Genomic DNA, 6000 nt, shown 5'->3' on the forward strand with positions numbered 1-6000 from the left:
TATGGGAGTAAGATGGTATCTCATTGTTATTTTGATTTGCCTTTGATTTGCATTTCCCTAATAGCTAATGATTTTGAGCATTTTTTCATGTGTTTTTTAGCCTTTTGTATATCATCTTTGGAGAAGTGTCTGTTCAAATCTTTTTCCCATTTTTTAAATGTGTTGTTTTTCTTTTTATTTTCAAGATATAGGAGTTCTTTAAATATGCAAGATATAAGTCTCCTCTCAGATATATGGTTACCAAATATTTTCTCCCATTGTGTAGGTTCTCTTTTCACTTTCCTGACAAACTCCTTTGAGGTGCAGAAGGCTTTAATTTTAAGGAAGTCCCATTTATCTATTTGCTCTTTTTCTGCTCGTGCTTTTGGTGTGAAGTCCATGAAGCCATTTCCTATTATGAGGTCCTGTAGATGCTTCCTTACTTTGCTTCCCAAGGTCTTTATGGTCTTGGGTATTATATTTAGGTCTTTGATCCATCTTGAGTTGATTTTTGTATAAGGTGTGAGTTGGTAATCCTCTTTCATTCTTTTACATATGGATATCCAGCTCTCCAGGTACCATTTGTTGAAGAGGCATTTCTCTCCCAGTTGAGAGGGTTTGTTGGCCTTGTCAAATACCATATGGCTGTATATATGAGGATCTATATCAGAACTCTCAATTCAGTTCCATTGGTTAGTGTGTCTATCCTTGTGCCAATACCATGCTGTTTTCACTACTGTAGTTTTGTAGTATGTTTTGAAGTCAGGTAATGTGATTCCTTTTCTTTTTCAATATGTCTTTGGCTATTTGGGGCTTCTTTACTTTCCAAATTAATTTCATAGTTTTTCTAGTTTATTAGAAAATGCTGTGTTCATTTTTATTGGGATTGCATTGAATCTGTAGATCAGATTTGGTAAGATAGACCTCTTAATAATATTTAGTCTTCCTATTCATGAACAGGGAATATTCTTCCATTTATTTAGATCTTTTTTCATTTCCTTGAGCAGTGCTGTGTAGTTTTCTGTGTATATTTCTTTTACACCTTTGGTTAAATTTATTCCTAGGTATTTGATTTTTAATTTATTATTGTAAATTGTATTTGTTTCTTGATTTCCTCCTCAGGTTGCTCATCATCAGTGTACAGAAATGTTACTGATTATTGTGCATTGATCTTATAACCTGTGACTGAACTAATTTATAGGTTCTTATAGATTTCTCAGGGTTTTCTATGTATAGGATCATGTAATCCACAAATAGTGAAATTTTGACTTCCTCCTTTCCTATTTGGACCCCTTTTATATCTGGTTCTTGCCTCAATGCTTGAGCAAGTACTTCTAACACAATGTTAAATAGAAAAGGAAATAGAGGGCATTCTTGCCTTGTTCCTGATCTTAGAGGGAAAGATTTTAGGATTTCACCATTGTAAATGATACTAATTATGGGCTTTTCATATATACCCTTTATTGTGTTCAGAAAGTTTCCTTCTATTTCTATCTTTTGCAGTCTTTTTATCAAGAAAGGGTGCTGTATTTTGTTGAATGCTTTTTTGGCATCTTTAGATATGATCATGTGAATTTTTTCCTTCAATTGTTTTATGTGGTGCATTACATTAATTGATTTTCTTATGTTGAACCATCCTTGCATACCAGGAATGAAACACATTTGGTCATGGTGTATAATTCATTTAATGTGTTGTTGAATACGGTTAGCAAGCATTTTGTTGAGGATTTTTGCATTTAGGTTCATTAGAGAGATTGGTCTGTAATTTTCCTTTCTTGTGATGTCTTTGTTTGGCTTTGGTACTAGGGTAATGTTGGCATTATAAAATAAGTTAGGCAATGTTCCTTCTGTTTTGATGTTTTGGAATAGTTTAAGCAAGATTGGTGTTCGTTCTTTCTGGAATGTTTGGTAGAATTCACCTGTGAAACCATCTGGCCCAGGGCTCTTCTTAGTTGGGAAGTTTTTAATGACTGAGTCTATCTCTTTACTTGTGACTGGTTTGTTGAGATCATCAATTTCTTCTTTCATCAATGTAGGCTGCTTATGTGTTTCTAGGAATTTGTTCATTTCCTCTAAACTGTCTTGTTGGAATATAGTTTTTAAAGTATCCTCTTATGATAGTCTTTATTTCAGTGGGGTCAGTGGTGATATCCTCTTTGTCATTTCTTATTTTGTGTATTTGCATCTTCTCTCTTTTTTCTTTGTTAATCTAGCTAAGGGCTTTTCAATTTTATTGATCTTCTCAAAGAATAAGCTCTTTGGTTTGTTTATTTTTTTGAGTACTTTCTTATTTTCTATTTCATTTAGCTCTGTTCTGATCTCTGTTATTTCTTTCTTTCTTCTTTCTTTGAGGTTAATTTGTTGTTTTCTTACTAATTCCTCCAATTGCACAATCAGTTCTTCAATTTTAGTTCTTCTTTTTTGATGTATGTTCATGGCATTGAATTTCCCTCTCAGTACAGCTTTTGCTGCACCCCATAACTTTTGATATGTTGTGTTATCATTTTCATTAGTTTGAAGGTAGTTATTGATTTCTGTTGAGATTTTTTCTTTGATCCACTGTTTTTCTTATAGTGTGTTGTTTAACTTCTATATCTTGGTGCCAAATATGGGTCTCTGCCCCTTGCAGATTTCCAGCTTCATTCACTCTGGTCAGAGAAATTATTTTATATGACTTCACTCTTTCTGAATTCATTGAGACTTTCTTTGTGGCCTAGCATGTGATCTATCTTGGAAAATGATCCATGTGCATGTGAGAAGAATGTATATCCTGCTGTATTTGGGTGTAATCTTCTGTATATGTCTATGATGTCCAGATCCTCTAATATATTGCCCAAATTCTTTGTTTTTATTGATTCTCTTTTGAGATGTTTTTTCCAATGGTGACAGTGGTGTGTTAAAGTCCCCCACTATAATTGTTGAGGCATCTATTCCTTCTCTTAGTTTTTCCAGTGTTTATCTCATGTATTTGGAGGTGCCCTTGTTAGGGGCATAAATATTTATGATTGTTCTTTCTTCTTGAAAGATTATCCCTTTCACTAATATGTAGTGTCCATCATTGTCTCTCACAATAGTTTTGCAGTTAGTCTATTTTGTCCGATATTAATATAGTTACTCCTGCCCTTTTTGGTTATTGTTTGCCTGTAAGATTGTTTTCCAGCCATTCACTTTCAATCTTCTTGAGTCCCTGGGTCTAAGATGTGTTTCTTATAAACAGCAGATAGATGGGTCATATTTCCTTATACAATCTTCCAATCTATGTCTCTTAACAGGTGAGTTTAATCCATTGACATTCCATGTTATACTTTCAAGGAATTACTTATATTAGCCATATTTCCTTTGGATTTGTGTTTTTCATATGTTGTTTGATTTTTTAAAACTTCTTTTTGTCATTTTAGTTCTTACACTCTCCTCCAACTCTTTCTCTCCTGTTTTTTTCTTTCCTCCTGCTGAACTCCCTTTAGTATTTCTTGAAGGGCAGGTTTCTTGTTGGCATACTCTCTTAGTTTCTGTTTATCTGTGAATATTTTGAACTCTCCATCATTTTTGAATGTTAGCTTTGCTGCATAGAGTATTCTTGGTTGGAAATTCTTTTCTTTTAGTACCTTGACTATGTCATACCACTGCCTTCTTGCCTCCATGGTTTCAGATAAGAGATCAGCACTTAATCTTATGGAGCCTTCTTTGTTTGTGATGGTTCTCTTTTTCTTGCTGCTTTTATTATTTTCTCTTTGTTTTGCATATTGGATAATTTGACAAGTATATATCTTGGGGTAGGCCTGTTGGGATTATGCTGTTTGTGGTGTGTTGTGCTTCCTGGACATGTACAGGCATCTCTCTCAATAGGTTTGTTAAGTTTTCAGCCATTATTTCCCCCAACATCCCTTCTATCCCCTTTGCCTTCTCTTCTCCTTCTGGAATGCCTATAATGAATATGTTTGCATGTTTTGCATAGTCATTCAGGTCCCTAAGTCCCTGCTGTATTTTTTCTATCTTTTTATTGACCAATTCTACTATCTGTTTTATTTCAGATGTACTGTCTTCCACATCACTAATTGTTTCCTCTGCTTCTTCAAATCTGCTGTTATTTGCTGAGAGTGTATTTTTGATATCTTGGATTGTACTATTCATCCCCATCAAATCCATTATCTTTTTGTGTATGATTACAATTTCTTCTGTATGCTCTCCAAGTGTTTTCTTAATACCCTTAATCTCTTCCTTTACTTCATTAAATCGTTCCCTGATATGTGTTTTGAGAGCTTTAATTATTTGTTTGATGTTCTGTTCCTCTTCCTGGTTTTTCATTTGTTCATTGGATTGAGTATGGTTTGTAGTTTTTTGTTGCTGTCTTGTCATCATTTTATCTTGATGTGTTTAATCAGTTGATTAGTTTCTTCCTGTTGGGGTTTAATTAGTTGTTTTTGTATGTGTGTTAAGTCTTCCCTTTGTGACTTTGTTCTTCTTATTCTATTGCCTTGTTTTTGGCTGAGTTCCCGTGAAGGAAAATATGAAGGCCTAAGAAAACAAAAGGGGTAAGAAAAGAAAAATATAATACTAGTAATGATAGTGAACATTAGCAGAAGAACCACCTGAGATCTAGGAGAATGGATATTGAACTCATGTAAACTGTGTAGATTTACCACAGTAAAAAAGTGGAGTACCTATAATGAGATAGTAAACTGAATATGGGGAGGAATATTGTATGATTTAAAAGGCCCATGTGGTCCATAAGAGGGAAAGACAAAAGAAAGGCCAATAATATAAAGAGTGAATAAAAGAAAATAGAGCAGAGGTATTAGAGATAAAAAGTCAGAAATATTGGGGGCTAAACAAAGAGAGGTGGAATGTAAGAGAAACAATAAATGATGGATGGAGGATAGAAAGGTATAAAAGAATGGGGATAGCATCAGTAGCCAAAATCAGTACACAGAGGAAAGAGGAAATTGAGGATGAGGAAACTTAGCAAATAAGAAATGTTGCGTGTAGCACCTAATATGAAAAATAAGGAAAAAGAAAACAAAAGGGGGGGGGGGGAGAAGAAAAATAAAAAAATAAAAAGGCAAGAAAGGAAAAGAGAGAGGAAAAAAAGAAATAAAAAGCATCATGGGGGAATAAAGAGAAAGGAAAAACAAGAAAATAAACCAACAAAAAAGACCAGATAAAGCCTCAGGCAAGGAATCCTGTTTGCAACAGAATAAACTGCTTAGGAGTCTGATCTTCCCCCTTTCTCCCTTCCTCACTTCCTTCTCTCCCAGGGCAGTAGGAAGGCAGTGTGGGGGCTCCCGTAGGAGATTCAAATGGGTCCCTGGTGAACCAACGTACCTCAGAAAATAATGTCTTTTAATTTCTTGAAAGAGAGCACCCACCCCTTACCAGAAACTCTAAATAAGCTATTGTAGACCTGCAAAGCACGTCCTACAGTCCCTCTCCCTTAGGTGTGTTAAAGGAGGGCTATTTAATTTTCTGACTCCCCCTTCTCCCAGAACAAGTTTCCTATCCCAGGGAGTTTAGGTAAATCAGGCTCTCTCAGCAGATTCACCTCTCCTCTCTTCCTAGGCTCTCCCCAAGTCAGCTAGTATGCTCCTCCAAACTCAATAAAAGGGGGGAACCAGAAAATTGAATGTGCACTCCTTGGGCCCCTCTGCACTTCACACCTAAACCCTCCCACTCCTGGAGTTAGTCCAAAACCCAAGGTCTAGGGCAATGCCAGATTTCTGGGACTGTTGGGTTTGGGAAACAGAGGCCCAGGAGAATGTGGACTCAGGGTACGTGGGTCTGTGAGATGTGGGTTGCCAGGGTTCAGGGAACATGGGCTTGGGATTCATGCATTTAGGGAACAGAGGACTTGGGAACTTTGCTGCACCAACAGTAGTTCTCAGGGAAAACAGCAGCCCTTAGCCCTAGGAGAGTGGGATTTACCTTCCCACAGCTTCTGAGTTCAGTGTTAGAAACCTGCCATTTTACCTTGAAGAAGTACTAATTTTGTCTCAGTATCTCCAGATCGACGACCAGACACCTCCT

Source organism: Dasypus novemcinctus, chromosome 25, assembly GCF_030445035.2.
Source record: "Dasypus novemcinctus isolate mDasNov1 chromosome 25, mDasNov1.1.hap2, whole genome shotgun sequence".
Lineage (NCBI taxonomy): Eukaryota > Metazoa > Chordata > Mammalia > Cingulata > Dasypodidae > Dasypus > Dasypus novemcinctus.